General features: G+C 31.6%; 2 long non-coding RNA genes across 2 annotated transcripts; both read right to left on the minus strand.

Annotated features, from left to right (window-relative positions):
* Positions 1-1,921: 1,921 nt before the first annotated feature.
* On the minus strand, positions 1,922-4,349 carry LOC140046829 (uncharacterized). Its single transcript, XR_011844864.1, has 6 exons — positions 4,318-4,349; positions 3,975-4,006; positions 3,627-3,658; positions 3,281-3,312; positions 2,930-2,969; positions 1,922-2,300 (listed from the first exon to the last, which is right to left on the minus strand). It is a non-coding gene; the product is annotated as an uncharacterized lncRNA (long non-coding RNA).
* Positions 4,350-7,782: 3,433 nt separating this feature from the next.
* On the minus strand, positions 7,783-9,129 carry LOC140046833 (uncharacterized). The gene is made up of 4 exons (XR_011844868.1): positions 8,647-9,129; positions 8,355-8,386; positions 8,012-8,043; positions 7,783-7,803 (listed from the first exon to the last, which is right to left on the minus strand). It is a non-coding gene; the product is annotated as an uncharacterized lncRNA (long non-coding RNA).
* Positions 9,130-19,741: the final 10,612 nt, after the last annotated feature.

Consider the following 19,741-nt stretch of genomic DNA (forward strand, 5'->3'; position numbering starts at 1 on the left):
TTTATGATCTGTACCATTACTATCAATTATTCTACTTCTGTCATTCATTTTGCTATTATTTTGTGCTTTCGCATCGTCAGTCGCTGTGTTGTCGTTTTCTACAGTACATTCCATTTTAAAATCCTCGTCAGTTTTCGTTTCAGAATTGTCATTATTACCCATGTTCTTTATATCTTTGATAGTATCGCAATCATTCTTTAAATTCACATTACCTTGTGCTTTTTTGTTATCAATCTTCTTAGTTTTGACAAAACGACCCTTGTTATTTCGTAAACGTTTCGAACCACCACCTGATTGTTGTTGTATTCCGTGCGTTACTTTTGTATTTTTCAAATCATCACACATAGGCCTACCACTGTCGTCAATTATTGTTTGTGAATTTCCCAATATATTCGTTTTACCATTTTCTTTGTTGTATTCTCTGTAAGTAGTTGTATTCATATTCCATTCCATTTTGTTATTATTTTGTCTTTCATAGAAATCTTTTACACCTTTGCCAATATATTTTACACCTGGTTCTATACTTATACCATTTATAACGCGCTTTCTCCTTTTCTTATTTCCTCTATTTTTACATCTTTTTTTTCTGTTGTCGGTTCTTTTCTTTGATCTTACTCTGATCCAATCACTACCAAGTAAATCTTCACTTCCTGTTTGTTGACATTTTAATATTGCATTATTACAACGTTTTTCTTTATTTTTCGTTAATTCTGGAAAGTCTGAAGTGACAGATTCATCAGGTTCTAGAATCGTATATCTATTGAAATGACAGGGAATACCTATTTCGCCAAACATGTTATCAACAAAATTATTATTCCCACACATTGAACAAATCCAAATTACCCGGGAATTACATAGTTTGTCTTCAAAAACATCTCTTACACATTTCACATGAAAATATTGACTACAACAGTCACATGTTATGCAATTGTCGTCTACTTTCACTTCAATATTACAGAAATCGCATGTATCATCAAACTCTGAAGTGACCTCTGTACCATAAGATAATATGTTTATGATATCATCAATTATTCCTTTAAATTCTGTTGTATCTTTCATAAATTCACAATTGACATTACCTGTATCATCATTTCTGTCGTCTTTGACATTCTCAGTTGAACAGCATTCATCAAGTAGGTCCAAGATGTCATTAACAACTATTTTAAATTCTGCTGTCTTATCCATAAGTCCATTATTAACATTACCAGTTGTATTGACAAAAATCTGCTTTTTACTTGTAACTTCTTTATTCACATTCTTACACAAAAAAATTATCATTATAAAGATAATCAACAAAAAGATACCAACTAATGTTATGAATTCCATATCCATTATTCAAAATTTGTATAAGAAACAAATCTACAAATTTCTTCAAATTAATAAACTTTGTATTCTGCAATTCCAATGAATATTACAATTAGGTTCTTTTTATCAATTCAAGAAATTCTTGCTAAAACAAAATAAATTATTAAAATTCCAAAAACAATTCAATTTTATATTGTCTTTTGTTTCTATGATTTTTAATTTTTGTCCTAATTTTTTTTCTTTTAATATATTTTTTTTTTTGTCTGCTTTTTTTTCAATAGTTCAATTTCACTGAATTAAAAAATTAGCTTCTGCTTAATATTGGCTTGATGAAATACTTTATATTATTTTAAACTTCTCTTTAATACTTGGTTATGCTAAATAGTTTCAGATTCTAATTTTTATTCTTTTTACAATTCTACTTAATAACAGATTCAAATAAAAGTGATCTTTAAATCTTCTTTAATTAATTCTTTTGTAATAAACTCTGTTTAATATTTATTTCTTTATAATAAGCTTCTGTTTTATTCTTCAAACTTTTGTTTGTATAATCAAACTTTAACTTTACACTTTTGCTTTTGCAAAAATGGTTTTGTAATAAACTTTTGTTTATTAGTTGTTTCCTTGTGATTAACTTCTGTTATCTTCAAGGTTTGACACTTTTGCTTTTGCAAAAATGGTTTTGTAATAAACTTTTGTTTATTAGTTGTTTCCTTGTGATTAACTTTTGTTATCTTCAAGGTTTTACACTTTTGCTTTTGCAAAAATGGTTTGTAATAAACTTTTGTTTATTAGTTTTTCCTTGTGATAAACTTCTGTTTACTTCAAGGTTTTATTGAATGTTTCAAAGATACTTTTAAAAAATGTTTAAAAAGAAATTGTGCATAAATATTAAAATTCGGTAACCCCTCGTAGAAACTCTCTTTGGAGAGTGGATCTTTTTCTAAAGACCCGGATCTCTTCTGAGATCCAGTGGGTTTATATAAGACAGTCACCTACAATAAAAGAAAAAAAAAAGAGTTAGTTATTAATTTTAAGATACACTGTACAGTACTAAGAATTACAGTCAAACAATTATATTGAATCAGTAGATAAATCAGTGTTTTTACAAATACCTAAATAATAATATACACATCCCCCCTGTGGAATGTAACATGATCTATTGGGCCTAGCAAAACAAATTAGGACCAACTCATTACTAAATTCAGGATAGACCCATTTTATAAAATTGCAAATTTATGTCTGGAGAAACTGACCACCACATTTATGTTAAAAAGGATGATTGTCCCAAATTTTGAAGTAAATTGTGATAATATATTTGTGACTTTGGTTTATACAATATAAATAAATCACTATAGAAGATATTTTGACCTAAAAATATGTCAAAACTTCATTACATGGAATGTGTCGGAAACAAATTCTTTCATAACAATTTCACCTTCAAAATTAATCTGAAAATAGGTTTAATTATTCAATGTTCTAATAAAATAGAATTTTATACACAAAAATATTTGGTCACTCAGTATAGTAAATTTACAAACAACACATGTTTATCAATTATTGGAGGGCATAAAGTAAGGAAAATATGTTTTTTCCGTTTTACAGATAATTTTCTAATACTCACAGCTGTAACTGGCACTGTATATTTTCTGTACAACTACAATCTAAAAAATAAAAGGAAAATCATTAATAATGGCAATAAACAACATTAACACTTTTTCAAAATCAACATGCTTCTTAATCAATGTCTGAAAAATTAAGAAATTTTCTCAAAATGAATTTGGGTATTAGACAGCTGGTTAGGGCCTACATGTTGTCTCAATGCTAATTTCATTTAATATTTTATTCACAAACCATAAAATCTGATTTATGTAAATGTTTCATAATAGAACATGCCTACAAAATAACAGGCAACGGTTCACAAAGTAAAGAAAATATGTTTTATCCGTTTAACAGATAATCTACTAATACTCACAGCTGTAGCTGACACTGTATATGTTCTACAATCTAAAAAAAAAAAACAAGGAAAAACATTAATAATTGGCAATAAACAACATTAATACTTTTTCCAAATCAACATGCTTCTTAATCAATGTCTGAAAAATTAAGAAATTCCTCAAAATGACTTTGGGTATGAGACAGCTGGTTAGGCCTACATGTTGTCTTAATGCTAATTTCATTTAATATTTTATTCACAAACCATAAAATCTGAATGATGTAAATGTTACATAATAGAAAATGCCTACAAAATAACAGGCAACGGTTCACAAAGTAAAGAAAATATGTTTTCTCCGTTTAACAGATAATCTACTAATACTCACAGCTGTAGCTAACACTGTATTTTTTCTACAATCTAAAAAAACAAAACAAGGAAAAACATCAATAATTGGCAATAAACAACATTAACACTTTTTCCAAATCAACATGCTTCTTAATCGAGGTCTGAAAAATTAAGAAATTTCCTTAAAATGACTTTAGGTATGGGACGGCTGGTTAGGGCCTACATGTTGTCTCAATGCTAGTTTCATTTAATATTTTATTCACAAACCATAAAATCTGAATTATGTAAATGTTTCATAATAGAAAATGCCTACAAAATAACAGGCAACTGTTCACAAAGTAAGGAAAATATGTTTTCTCCGTTTAACAGATAATCTACTAATACTCACAGCTGTAGCTAACACTGTATATTTTCTACAATCTAAAAACAACAAGGAAAAACATTGATAATGGCAAAAAACAACATTAACCCTTTTGTTAAATCAACATGCTTCTTAATCAATGTCTGAAAAATTAAGAAATTTCCTCAAAATAACTTTGGGTATGGGCCGGCTGATTGGGGTCTACATGTTGTCTCAAAACTACTTTCATTTAATATCTTATTCACAAACCATAAAATCTGAATTATGTAAATGTTTCATAATATAAAATGCCTACAAAATAACAGGCAACAGTTCACAAAGTAAGGAAAATATGTTTTCTCTGTTTAACAGATAATCTACTAATACTCACAGCTGTAGCTGACACTGTATATTTTCTACAATCTAAAAAAACAAAACAAGGAAAAACATCAATAATTGGCAATAAACAACATTAACACTTTTTCCAAATCAACATGCTTCTTAATCAATGTCTGAAAAATTAAGAAATTCCTCAAAATGACTTTGGGTATGAGACAGCTGGTTAGGCCTACATGTTGTCTTAATGCTAATTTCATTTAATATTTTATTCACAAACCATAAAATCTGAATGATGTAAATGTTACATAATAGAAAATGCCTACAAAATAACAGGCAACGGTTCACAAAGTAAAGAAAATATGTTTTCTCCGTTTAACAGATAATCTACTAATACTCACAGCTGTAGCTAACACTGTATATTTTCTACAATCTAAAAAAACAAAACAAGGAAAAACATCAATAATTGGCAATAAACAACATTAACACTTTTTCCAAATCAACATGCTTCTTAATCGAGGTCTGAAAAATTAAGAAATTTCCTTAAAATGACTTTAGGTATGGGACGGCTGGTTAGGGCCTACATGTTGTCTCAATGCTAGTTTCATTTAATATTTTATTCACAAACCATAAAATCTGAATTATGTAAATGTTTCATAATAGAAAATGCCTACAAAATAACAGGCAACTGTTCACAAAGTAAGGAAAATATGTTTTCTCCGTTTAACAGATAATCTACTAATACTCACAGCTGTAGCTAACACTGTATATTTTCTACAATCTAAAAACAACAAGGAAAAACATTGATAATGGCAAAAAACAACATTAACCCTTTTGTTAAATCAACATGCTTCTTAATCAATGTCTGAAAAATTAAGAAATTTCCTCAAAATAACTTTGGGTATGGGCCGGCTGATTGGGGTCTACATGTTGTCTCAAAACTACTTTCATTTAATATCTTATTCACAAACCATAAAATCTGAATTATGTAAATGTTTCATAATATAAAATGCCTACAAAATAACAGGCAACAGTTCACAAAGTAAGGAAAATATGTTTTCTCTGTTTAACAGATAATCTACTAATACTCACAGCTGTAGCTGACACTGTATATTTTCTACAATCTAAAAAAACAAAACAAGGAAAAACATCAATAATTGGCAATAAACAACATTAACACTTTTTCCAAATCAACATGCTTCTTAATCAATGTCTGAAAAATTAAGAAATTCCTCAAAATGACTTTGGGTATGAGACAGCTGGTTAGGCCTACATGTTGTCTTAATGCTAATTTCATTTAATATCGTATTCACAAACCATAAAATCTGAATGATGTAAATGTTACATAATAGAAAATGCCTACAAAATAACAGGCAACGGTTCACAAAGTAAAGAAAATATGTTTTCTCCGTTTAACAGATAATCTACTAATACTCACAGCTGTAGCTAACACTGTATATTTTCTACAATCTAAAAAAACAAAACAAGGAAAAACATCAATAATTGGCAATAAACAACATTAACACTTTTTCCAAATCAACATGCTTCTTAATCGAGGTCTGAAAAATTAAGAAATTTCCTTAAAATGACTTTAGGTATGGGACGGCTGGTTAGGGCCTACATGTTTTCTCAATGCTAGTTTCATTTAATATTTTATTCACATACCATAAAATCTGAATTATGTAAATGTTTCATAATAGAAAATGCCTACAAAATAACAGGCAACTGTTCACAAAGTAAGGAAAATATGTTTTCTCCGTTTAACAGATAATCTACTAATACTCACAGCTGTAGCTAACACTGTATATTTTCTACAATCTAAAAACAACAAGGAAAAACATTGATAATGGCAAAAAACAACATTAACCCTTTTGTTAAATCAACATGCTTCTTAATCAATGTCTGAAAAATTAAGAAATTTCCTCAAAATAACTTTGGGTATGGGCCGGCTGATTGGGGTCTACATGTTGTCTCAAAACTACTTTCATTTAATATCTTATTCACAAACCATAAAATCTGAATTATGTAAATGTTTCATAATATAAAATGCCTACAAAATAACAGGCAACAGTTCACAAAGTAAGGAAAATATGTTTTCTCTGTTTAACAGATAATCTACTAATACTCACAGCTGTAGCTGACACTGTATATTTTCTACAATCTAAAAAAACAAAACAAGGAAAAACATCAATAATTGGCAATAAACAACATTAACACTTTTTCCAAATCAACATGCTTCTTAATCGAGGTCTGAAAAATTAAGAAATTTCCTTAAAATGACTTTAGGTATGGGACGGCTGGTTAGGGTCTACATGTTGTCTCAATGCTAATTTCATTTAATATCGTATTCACAAACCATAAAATCTAAATTATTTAAATGTTTCATAATATAAAATGCCTACAAAATAACAGGCAACAATTCACAAAGTAAGGTAAATATGTTTTCTCCGTTTAACAGATAATCTACTAATACTCACAGCTGTAGCTGAAACTGTTAATTTTCTACAATCTAAAAAAAACAAGGAAAAACATTAATAATGGCAATAAACAACATTAATACTTTTTCCAAATCAACATGCTTCTTAATCAATGTCTAAAAAATTAGGAAATTTCCTCAAAATGACTTTGGGTATGGGCCGGCTGATTGCGGCCTACATGTTGTCTCAATGGTAATTTCATTTAATTGTTTGATCACAAACAATAAAATCTGAATTACGTAAATGTTTCATAATAGAAAATGTCTACGAAATAACAGGCAACAGTTCACAAAGTAAGGAAAATATGTTTTCTCCGTTTAACAGATAATCTACTGATACTCACAGCTATAGCTGAAACTGTATATTTTCTACAATCTAAAAAAAACCAAGGAAAAACATTGATAATGGCAATAAACAACATTAACACTTTTTCCAAATCAACAAGCTTCTTAATCAATGTCTGAAAAATTAAGAAATTTCCTCAAAATGACTTTGGGTATGGATCGGCTGATTGGGGCCTACATGTTGTCTCAATGCTAATTTCATTTAATATTTTATTCACAAACCATAAAATCTGAATGATGTAAATGTTTCATAATAGAAAATGCCTACAAAATAACAGGCAACAGTTCACAAAGTAAGGAAAATATGTTTTCTCTGTTTAGCAGATAATCTACTAATACTCACAGCTGTAGCTGACACTGTATGTTTTCTACAATCTAAAAAAAAAACAAGGAAAAACATTAATAATTGGCAATAAACAACATTAACACTTTTTCCAAATCAACATGCTTCTTAATCGAGGTCTGAAAAATTTAGAAATTCCTCAAAATGACTTTGGGTATGAGACAGCTGGTTAGGGCCTACATGTTTTCTCAATGCTAATTTCATTTAATATTTTATTCACAAACCATAAAATCTGAATGCTGTAAATGTTTCATAATAGAAAATGCCTACAAAATAACAGGCAACTGTTCACAAAGTAAGGAAAATATGTTTTCTCCATTTAACAGATAATCTACTAATACTCACAGCTGTAGCTAACACTGTATATTTTCTACAATCTAAAAACAACAAGGAAAACATTGATAATGGCAATAAACAACATTAACCCTTTTTCCAAATCAACATGCTTCTTAATTAATGTCTGAAAAATTAGGAAATTTCCTCAAAATGACTTTGGGTATGGGCCGGCTGATTAGGGCAAGCAACAGTTCACAAAGTAAGGAAAATATGTTTTCTCCATTTAACAGATAATCTACTAATACTCACAGCTGTAGCTGAAACTGTTAAATTTCTACAATCTAAAAAAAACAAGGAAAAACATTGATAATGGCGATAAACAACATTAACACTTTTTCCAAATCAACAAGCTTCTTAATCAATGTCTGAAAAATTAAGAAATTTCCTCAAAATAACTTTGGGTATGGGCCGGCTGATTGGGGTCTACATGTTGTCTCAATACTACTTTCATTTAATATCTTATTCACAAACCATAAAATCTGAATTATTTAAATGTTTCATAATATAAAATGCCTACAAAATAACAGGCAACAGTTCACAAAGCAAGGAAAATATGTTTTCTCCGTTTAACAAATAATCTACTGATACTCACAGCTGTAGCTGAAACTGTATATTTTCTACAATCTAAAAAAAACAAGGAAAAACATTGATAATGGTAATAAACAACATTAACACTTTTTCCAAATCAACAAGCTTCTTAATCAATGTCTGAAAAATTAAGAAATTTCCTCAAAATAACTTATTTTATTCACAAAGAATAAAATCTGAATTATGTAAATGTTTCATAATAGAAAATGCCTACAAAATAACAGGCAACAGTTCACTCCCAATCATGAAACCATTAATCATCTCTACAAACTATTTATTTAATATACACTACTTACAATATTCTAGAGATACTAAAGTAGAAACAATTGTGTATCTCTTCCAACAGCTACAAGACAAAAATATATTATTATTATAAATATCAATACAAATTGTGATCAAAACATCCACAATATTTGTAACAATGACAGGTGCGAAAGGGAACTGCGCTGACCTACGTCACTACTACTAGGACTACTGGAGTAAGCCTAGACAACATGCTATTGTAAGAAGAACGAGTCATTGTTTCTTCTCTTTAAGAATTTATACAACTAAAAATTAAGCTAGAGTTAATATAATATAAGCCAGGTGCAAAAGGGAACTAGCGCCGTTTAGTCCTACTAAAAACAGCAAGTATTCTTGTACAGGCTAGGCCTAGGTACACTATGAATGTAGCAGACATATTTGTTCGTATTTACCGGGACCGTATTTAACATACACATGGCCATACACGATTGTCGTGCTGCTACGAAAGCCATCGGGCTGAAAAACGTCACGACGTTTGCCGGCCAGCGATTTTTTTTTTCGTACATAAGTTGGGGACCCCATCATGAAACGTCACAAAATAAACATGAATAATTCATCAGTTAAATTTTCTTGTACCGTGTGCACCCAAGCGTATAGCAACAAGAAGTGATTACACAAGTGCGGTACGATTCTAGGCCTATCTCCGCTGTTGAAGAATAGCGGCGTTTTGTGTGGATTGTCGAAATAATCGGCCTTTAGTTTATGGTGTTTTTAATATAATTTATTACTAAAGAATTACGTGTTAAAATTATAGTTTCTATTAATACTATTAGGCCTAATTATTAGTCTCTAAACCCATGTCTATTCTAGTAGTAGCTGTGTGGATGTGTGTGACGTGTGTGTGTGTTAGGTATGACCAAAGATAGTTACACTATCTTTGGTATGACACAATCCGAGTAATAAGTCAGCAAAATTAAACAATAAACATTACACAAAAATACATTTTTTATTCTCGTGGGTCAAATCTTCCCATCTCATGTGTTCATATACGCGCATTTTTAAAGTTCCTTTGAGTACATTGCATATTGTTTGATAATTGATAGCAGAATTAAAAAAATACAGTACACAAATTATACACATTCTTTATTCTTGTGGGTCTGAGCTTTCTTTGGGCTATGTCCAAGAACGCTTGGGTGCACACGGAACAACAACTGCGATACGATTCTTTCTACAATAATAGGCCTAGGATTCTAGGTCAATTCATGATATTGCCTTCGCGCACTCTTCTTCACACACACGTCCACTATGCAAAATGTGTCGAGGCTAATCGACAGCTAGGCAAGACATTAAACTAAGTAGTAATTGGACATAGCCCAAAGACACAAGTCACACACACCCACTACTAGAATATAATACTCTATTATGAAATCAGCGGAGATAGGCCTAGAATCGTACCGCACTTGTGTAATCACTTCTTGTTGCTATACGCTTGGCCGGGTGCACACGGAACAAGAAAATGTAACTGATGAATTATTCATGTTTATTTTGTGACGTTTCATGATGGGGTCCCCAACTTATGTACGAAAAAAAAAATCGCTGCCGGCCATCTCTGAAAATCTGACATCCTTCCGTATATCTATAGTAGGCTAGGGTATCGTTAGTAAGTAGCAATTACAAAACAACTACAAATCAAACAATCCACATAATTTCTTACCTATTTCTTATAGTATATCAATTCTCAACAAACTTGAGTTTGTTATTTATTTATTTAATCGTTGAAGTTCGACGATATAAAATGGTATTTGTAACAATATTATCAGAGAGCGACTCTTAAAAACCAACATGGAGTTTACCAACGACATACCACAACACAACACGTTGTCGAATTTTCTCGAAATTCGGTTCACCTACAGTATGGCATGCAATCCTCGCCAAAATTACCAATATTTAACGAATAACGAAAATTAGTTTTCACGTCAGACCTATTATATGTATTCTACGTGTATATTAGACGTTGCGTTTTCGCGGATAACCTAACTCGTCCGCAGTGACGAGTTCAAATCTAGTTTTTCTTTTTTCTTCTTTCTTTCCCAGAATTTTGTTGCGCGTGTATCTCAAAATCTTCTTAACATAACATTGTATAACTTTATCAGAAGATTGACCTCTATCTGAAGATGTCGTAATAAGGTTTTCGGTCCAGTCCGAGTTGCGCAGCGTAAGTTACGCGCGATTTTATGAATTTCAATGATTGATCATATATTGAAAACCAAAAGTCATTTTTTATTGAAACTTGGTGAAAGTTTAAGTCTTATCAAGCGCAAACTTTCTATGGATTAAAAATGGCATGTTTTACATAAAGTTACGCGCGCACGCGCGTTCAAAATTTCAAAATGCGCAAAATTCATTTCTAATCAACTTTCTACGCGTTTTATGTCATTTTGAGCATTCCAAAAATTCCCACGCGTGCGCAATTTTTTTACGCGCGCGTGCGCACTTAGCGCAAAAACATCTTTTTTTTGCTTGATTTTTGTTTTTTTCAGCCTTTTCTAGTAAATTTACCAATTTTCAATCAATTTCGACTTAAAATCACGTCATACGAGCACGTAGAATTGAAAAATTTGCGCGCGTTTTTGATGAAAAAGTTCAAAAATTCGTCAAAATTATGCCTTTTTTAAAACAGTCATAGATTCTAAACTCCGTGGTGAACTTTTTTAAAATTTCAGATTCTGGAAGTAGATGAGTTGTAGATAACAAATCATGTATCGATATGGCTAACCGGACATTGTGACGTCATCGTATGGCCACTCAAATATAAAATATAGGATTTTTGTCTCTTTCGCATAGCTCATCACATTTAATAGAGCGCATCTCCACTTATCCGTATTCCATTTCCCACCATTTTGTTATATTCTCTAGGCCAATCAATTATCTTTCGCATAATCTACCATTTTTTAAATTGTGATGACGTCATCATGTCCAAAAGCGTCAATAACTTTGGTCCCTTATTTTCACCTATTCTGCACTGTATGTAATACGTATACAGAATATAGTGTATACCGTATATACTTTGACGTGACGCAAAATTGAGAGCGCACTAACATTATTTCAATGGCGTAATCGTATTTCTGCGCGCAATATTCTAACGTATGACGTGCGCGTGGCGTTTGCGCTGCGGATAACCTAACTCGTCCGTAGTGACGAGTTCAAATCTAGTTGGTTATCCGCACTTGGCGGATAACCCCTTGTTATTGTCACGATCTTTTTGGTTATCCGCACTTGGCGGATAACCCCTTGTTATTGTCACGATCTTTTTTTTTTTTTTTTTTTTTCTATCTTATTCTTCTTTCTTTCCCAGAATTTTGTTGCGCGCATATCTCTAAATATTCTCAACATGACATTTTGTAACTTTATCAGAAGATTGATCTCTATCTGAATATGTCGTAATAAGGTTTTCGGTACCGTCCGAGTTGCGCAGCGTAAGTTACGCGCGATTTTATGAATTTCGCGTATTTAATTTAGATCGAAAACTATTAAACCATTTAAATTGAAACTTGGCAAAAGTTTAATTTATATCATGCGCTAACTTTCTATGGAGAGAAAATGGCAAGTTTTACAAAAAGTTACGCGCGCACGCGCGTTTAAAATTTCAAAAAGCGAAAAATCAATTTCTAATCAACTTTCTATGCGTTTCATGTCATTTTGAGCATATCAAAAATTCCCACGCGTGCGCACTTTTCTTACGCGCGCGTGCGCACGTAGCGCAAAAACATCAATTTTTTCCTTGATTTTTGTTTTTCCAGCCTTTTCTAGTAAATTTACCAATTTTCAATCAATTTCGACTTAAAATCACGTCATACGAACACGTAGAATTGAACAATTTGCGCGCGTTTTTGATGAAAAAGTTCAAAAATTTGTGAAAATTATGCCTTTTTTTAAAAAGTCATAGATTCTAAACTATGAGGTGAACTTTTTTTAAATTACACATTCTGGAATTAGATGAGTTGTAGATATCGAATCATGCATCAATATAGCTAACCGGACATTGTGACGTCATCGTATGACCACTCAAATAAAAAATATAGGATTTTTTTCTCTTTCGTCATAGCTCATCACATTTAATAGAGCGCATCTCCACTTATCCGTATTCCATTGCCCTCCATTTCTTTATATTGTCTAGGTCAATCAATTATCTTGCGCATGATTCTCCATTTTAAAAATTGTTATGACGTCATCATGTGCGAAAGCGTCAATAACTTTGGTCACTTATTTTCACCTATTCTGAACTGTATGTAGTACGTATATAGTGTATACTGTATACACTTTGACGTGACACAAAATAGAGAGCGCACTAACATTTTTTCAATGGCATAATTGTTTTTCTGCGCGCAATATTCTAACGTATGACGTGCACGTGGCGTTTGCGCTGCGGATAACCTAACTCGTCCGTAGTGACGAGTTCAAATCTAGTTTTTTTTTCTATGTTCTTCTTTCTTTCCCAGAATTTTGTTGCGCGTGTATCTCAAAATCTTCTTAACATAACATTGTATAACTTTATCAGAAGATTGACCTCTATCTGAAGATGTCGTAATAAGGTTTTGGGTCCAGTCCGAGTTGCGCAGCGTAAGTTACGCGCGATTTTATGAATTTAAATGATTGATCATAGATTAAAAACTAAAAGTCATTTTGTATTGAAACTTAGTGAAAATTTAAGTCATAACATGCTCAAACTTTCTATGGATTAAAAATGGCATGTTTAAAAGAAAGTTACGCGCGCACACGCGTTTAAAATTTCAAAATGCGTAAAATCAATTTCTAATCAACTTTCTACGCGTTTCAGGTCATTTTGAGCATTTCAAAAATTCCCACACGTGCGCAATTTTTTTACGCGCGCGTGCGCACTTAGCGCAAAAACATTTTTTTTTTGCTTGATTTTTGTTTTTTCAGCCTTTTCTAGTAATTTTACCAATTTTTAATCAATTTCGACATAAAATCACGTCATACGAGCACGTAGAATTGAACAATTTGTGCGCGTTTTTGATGAAAAAGTTCAAAAATTCGTGAAAATTATGCCTTTTTTTAAAAAGTCATAGATTCTAAACTCCGTGGTGAACATTTTTAAAATTTCAGATTCTGGAAGTAAATGAGTTGTAGATATCAAATCATGTATCGATATGGCTAACCGGACATTGTGACGTCATCGTATGGCCACTCGAATATAAAAAATAGGATTTTTGTCTCTTTCGCATAACTCATCACATTTAATAGAGCGCATCTCCACTTATCCGTATTCCATATCCCCCCATTTTGTTATATTGTCTAGGCCAATCAATTATCTTTCGCATAATCTACCATTTTTTAAATTGTGATGACGTCATCATGTCCAAAAGCGTCAATAACTTGGGTCCCTTATTTTCACCTATTCTGCTCTGTATGTACAGTAGTACGTATACAGTATATAGTGTATACCGTATATACTCAGACGTGACACAAAATAGAGAGCGCACTAACATTTTTTTTCAATGGCATAATCGTTTTTCTGTGCGCAATATTCTAACGTATGACGTGCACGTGGCTTTTGCGCTGCGGATAACCTAACTCGTCCGTAGTGACGAGTTCAAATCTAGTTGGTTATCCGCACTTGGCGGATAACCCCTTGTTATTGTCAGGATCTTTTTTTTTTTTTTTTTTTTTGGTTATCCGCTCTTGGCGGATAACCTCTTGTTATTGTCAGGATCTTTTTTTTTTTTTTCTATGTTATTCTTCTTTCTTTCCCAAAATTTTGTGTCACGTGTATCTCAAATTCTGATCAACATTACATCGTATAACTTTGTCAGAAGATTTACCTCTATCTCTAGAAGTGCAGGACAGCTCGTTTTTTTACTTTAGAGTCGCGCAGCGTAAGCTACGCGCGATTTTATGAATTTCGCGTATTTAAAATAGACTAAAAAGCAAAGGTCTTTTTGTAATGACACTTGGTGAACATTTAAGTCATATCAAGGGCAAACTTTCTATGGATTAAAAATGGCATGTTTGACATAAAGTTACGTGCGCACGCGCGTTTAAAATTTCAAATTGCGAAAAATTCATTTCTAATCAACTTTCTACGCGTTTCAGGTCATTTTGAGCATTTCAAAAATTCCCATGCGTGCGCACTTTTTTTACGCGCGCGTGCGCACGAGGTGCAAAAACATCTTTTTTTTGCTTGATTTTTGTTTTTTCAGCCTTTTATAGTAAATTTACCAATTTTCAATCAATTTCGACTTAAAATCACGTCATACGAGCACGTAGAATTGAACGATTTGCGCGCGTTTTTGAAGAAAAGGTTAAAAAATTTGTCAAAATTATGTCTTTTTTAAAACAGTCATAGATTGTAAACTACGAGGTGAACTTTTTTAAAATTACACATTCTGGAAGTTGATGAGTTGTAGATATCGAATCATGCATCGATATGGCTAACCGGACATTGTGACGTCATCGTTTGGCCACTCGAATATTAAATATAGGATTTTTGTCTCTTTCGTCTTAGCTCGTCACATTTAATAGAGCGCATCTCCACTTATCCGTATTCCATTTCCCTCCATTGGTTTATATTGTCTAGTTCAATCAATTATCTTTCGCATGATTTACCATTTTTAAAATTGTTATGACGTCATCATGTTCAAAAGCGTCAATAACTTTGGTCACTTCTTTTCACCTATTCTGGACTGTATGTAGTACGTATACAGTAGTGTATACCGTATATACTCAGACGTGACACAAAATAGAGGGCGCACTAACATTTTTTCAATGGCATAATCATTATACTGTGCGCAATATTCTAACGTATGACGTGCACGTGGCGTTTGCCATGATACTCGTGATTAAAAAGTTTCTGGAAGCTGTTGAATTGTAGATACGAATTCATGTAAAAAATTATGCGCATCGCATGTTGTGTGACGTGATATGGCCAGTTGAATTATAAAAGTCGTATTTTCATATTTTGCGTCATAGTTCATGACATTTAAAGAGCGCGCATCCATACTTTACGTATCCAAATTTCTTCAACACGTTGATATGTTGTTGCTCAAATAATTCCTTTCCAAAATTACTATCTACGCGTTTCATTATGATGACGTCATCATGTCAAAAATTGAAATAAATGGCGGTTTCCGTTATTTTCACCTAGTCTGCCCTGTATGTAGTATGTATACAATATAGTGTATATACTTAGACACAAAAAAGAAAAAAGATTGTTCGCAGCGTATCTCTAATTCTGGTCAACATAAGATTGTATAACTTTGTTATAAGATTGATCAGTAGCTATAGATATGTGCAAAAAACACGTTGATATGTTGTTGCTCAAATAATTCCTTTCCAAAATTACTATCTACGCGTTTCATTATGATGACGTCATCATGTCAAAAATTGAAATAAATGGCGGTTTCCGTTATTTTCACCTAGTCTGCCCTGTATGTAGTATGTATACAATATAGTGTATATACTTAGACACAAAAAAGAAAAAAGATTGTTCGCAGCGTATCTCTAATTCTGGTCAACATAAGATTGTATAACTTTGTTATAAGATTGATCAGTAGCTATAGATATGTGCAAAAAACTTCGTTATATGGCGTTAGAGTTGCGCAGTGCAAGTTACGCGCGATTTAATGAAATGTTATGGTTGCTCATAAATTCTGAAAAAAAAAAGGTATTTTATCAATGAAAATTTATGAAAGTGTATTTCATAATATGGAGCAACTTTTGACATTATAAAAATGACGTGCTACGCAAAAACAATACGCGATTACGCGTATTTGAAATTTCAAAATTCGCAACATTCTTTTCTAATCAATTTCACGTACATTTGAGGTCATTTTGAGCATTTCAAAATTGTCTAATTACGTCTTTCGCACACACTATTGTGAAATAAACGTCTTTATAAATTAAATTTGGTATGTTCTCGTTGAGATGAATTACTTTTCGAAAATGGACATACCTCTATTTTTCATTTTTTGATGACATAAAACAATGTTGTTCCCGTCATTTCAGCTCTGCTATACACCATAATATACTACAGTACAACCAGTTAAAGAATTATGTGTGAATAATAATAATAATTTCTTGTCTCCTCTACTCCGTGTTTTGATTTAATGGAATCTCAGTTACAGTGAAACTTGCTCCAATAGATATAATAGTTCTGATAAAACTAATATTATCAGACCATAACTGTTAAAAATAATCTTTTATTTCAAACAAATTGAAGAAAACCCATAAATAAGTATAACATGTATGTATTTATAAAAGCTTTCATTGGTTATTGTAAATTGTACAAAATTGTCAACATATAGTAGGCTGTTCATGAACATTTTGGTGATCATTAATATTACTTACTGTAGTACATTATATACATGTTAATTTGCTAAATGTGGATTCATTAAACGCATATTTATTGATCTATTTATAGAAGATTTTTATTTTGAAACTATCATCAACATAATTAATAATTTAATCATTTGACACGTTTAGACAATTGCTATAAAAGAGCGAATGACTGCAGTAACTGACTGCCTAAAAATCCGGATCCCATTATGATTGAAGAGATGAAACCATTCCATTGAGCACCTAAAAACAAAAACAAAATAAATTGAATATTCTTGCAAATTAGTAAATTACTATATTATTAATTTCATGTGGACCGGGATAGATAGAAAAATAATATAAAAAAACAAAAAATTATGGAACTGAAATTAGGTATAGACCTAATGAAGTATTGGTAATCGTACAAAACAAAACGTATTTTCTTCTTCTATAAAATGTAACTTTATCATGTGCAACATTGCATATTCAAATTCAGAACAATATTTATAATAATATAACTCACATAAAAACAAGATTAAAATATGTTTACTCACCAGATATTGTTTCTCCTTTACAGGAGAATGACATGGGTTGAAGTTACAGATTATTCGCTGCCCCTTGTGCATAGAGAGTCTTGATTTGTATCCAGTTGTATTTTCAATTTGTAAAATGTTTTTATAGTATTCTGTTGGATAAATTGTTATTATTATTTACTAATATATTTTGATAGCCCTAATAGTATTTCATTTTGTTTTTTCTCTGTTTGCCATTTCATAAATGCAATAAACAAGTCGAAATAATAATACTATGCAAGTTCAATTTCCATTTACATAAACATAATTAAAATAATTAAAAACCATTGATGCAATTAAAATTTAATTTGAATGGCTTCATGATAGCTGTAATAAACTGGAATTACTTCAGCCTGTACTGAATCAAGACCTTTGCTATAGACATGATCAATCAATGTATTGTTTTCAGTTGTAGAACATGTAACATGTTGTTTGTACTCATTCTCTGCCATTAAATTATTCACTCTGGAAGATTGTTTGAAAAGATTTTCATTAAAATCACCCATTACAATACATTTTGTACTCATTTTATGTAACTCTTCCAAATGTTTTCTCAAATTTTGACAGAATTGATTAATATCATAACTTGGGGGTCGATAAATTACTGACACGGCAATAGAAATCGGACTTGTTATTAAAAATGAAACTGTTTCTATATCATTATTACATATGTTTAATCTGCTTGAAGACGTGTTCTTGACATACACTGCAACGCCACCATGAGCCTGATGTTTTATTTTGGAACTGAGATCATTTGTATTAGAATACGAATCATACCTTGCTTGGTGATAACATTTATACGGCTCAATGTGTACGTCAAAAACATCATCATCCTTGTTCAACCATGTTTCAGTTAGACATAGTATATTAGACTTCATAAACAAATCATTACACTGAAGATCAACAAAATGTTGTTTAAGCCCTTGAATGTTATGTAACATTATTGAAAATCTAGAATCCGAATCATGACCTTGTTTATCACATTGTACGTATGAATCCATATTATTTAAGCACTTCTTTATGTTTGGATCACAATAAATCAGACTAGGTTTAAAATTTTCAATAGTAAGTCCAGATATTGAAGTAACACGACTGAGGCCTACATATGCTTGTCCATGCGTAAAAGTATCTTTAAGGCAAACCACTGCTTTATCCATTGTCATTCCTTGCACTTTATGAACTGTGCATGCATATGCTAATTTGAGAGGAAATTGTTTTCGACTGTATTTTGCCCCCATAGATTCTTTAAACATTTCAATTGCCTGAATACCAATGTCATTATTATCAAACTTTACTTTAATAGATACTGGTTTGGCGTTATTATTGGGTTTGACTATTTCATAAACATGTCCCATACATCCATTCGTTAAGCCTTTTTTAACATCTACATTTTTAATCAACATCACTCTGGCATTAAGTGCAATCCACAAATAATTTAGTAAACTAGTTTGACGTGAATTCCGAGGTTTGTCACAATTTTTGGTCTGTTTCTTGGCGTTTACTACACTATCTTCTGCTTCAATGCACACAATGTCTGTACAGGTTTTGTGCAACATTTTTTTATTCCATTCATCAACTTGTTTGTTGCGTGGGTAAATGTGAACAGCATCTTCACATTCTTCACCTGTTTCACGTGATTTTAGAACTAATAAATCGTTATCAGACAAACAATCATGTTTTTCTTTTGTACGCAATTTGTTTAACAATAAAGCAAATTCTTTATCTTCTTTTTGCCTCATGATATGATCTAACTGTACTTGCTTAAAGTTATCTATCCACAGTGAGCTTTCCAATGTGTCTTTGTATAACGAACTGCCCATAACCGGGGGTAACTGATAAAAATCACCAACAGCAATTACTGAAATGTTACCAAATGGACTATCGTTGCGTACTTGTTTTATTTGCCTTAATCGTCCGTGGATATACCAAAGTAACCTTTGATTTACCATTGATATTTCATCTATAATAACAATTTGCAACTGGCCCAATTTATTACGAAGTGCACTTATTTTTTCTTCTCCAAGTGGTTGATACGGAAGTGAAATGTTAATCGGGATAGACAAAGCGCTATGAATTGTTTGGCCTTTAATATTATATGCTGCGATTCCTGTAGGAGCTAATTTCAATATTGACAAATCATCGGGATTTTCCATAATTTTTCCAAGAATACGTGTCGCTTCATTATAAATACAGTTTACCAAATGACTTTTTCCTGTACCAGCGCCACCAGTTATGAAAGTGT

Source organism: Antedon mediterranea, chromosome 4 (assembly GCF_964355755.1).
Source record: "Antedon mediterranea chromosome 4, ecAntMedi1.1, whole genome shotgun sequence".
Lineage (NCBI taxonomy): Eukaryota > Metazoa > Echinodermata > Crinoidea > Comatulida > Antedonidae > Antedon > Antedon mediterranea.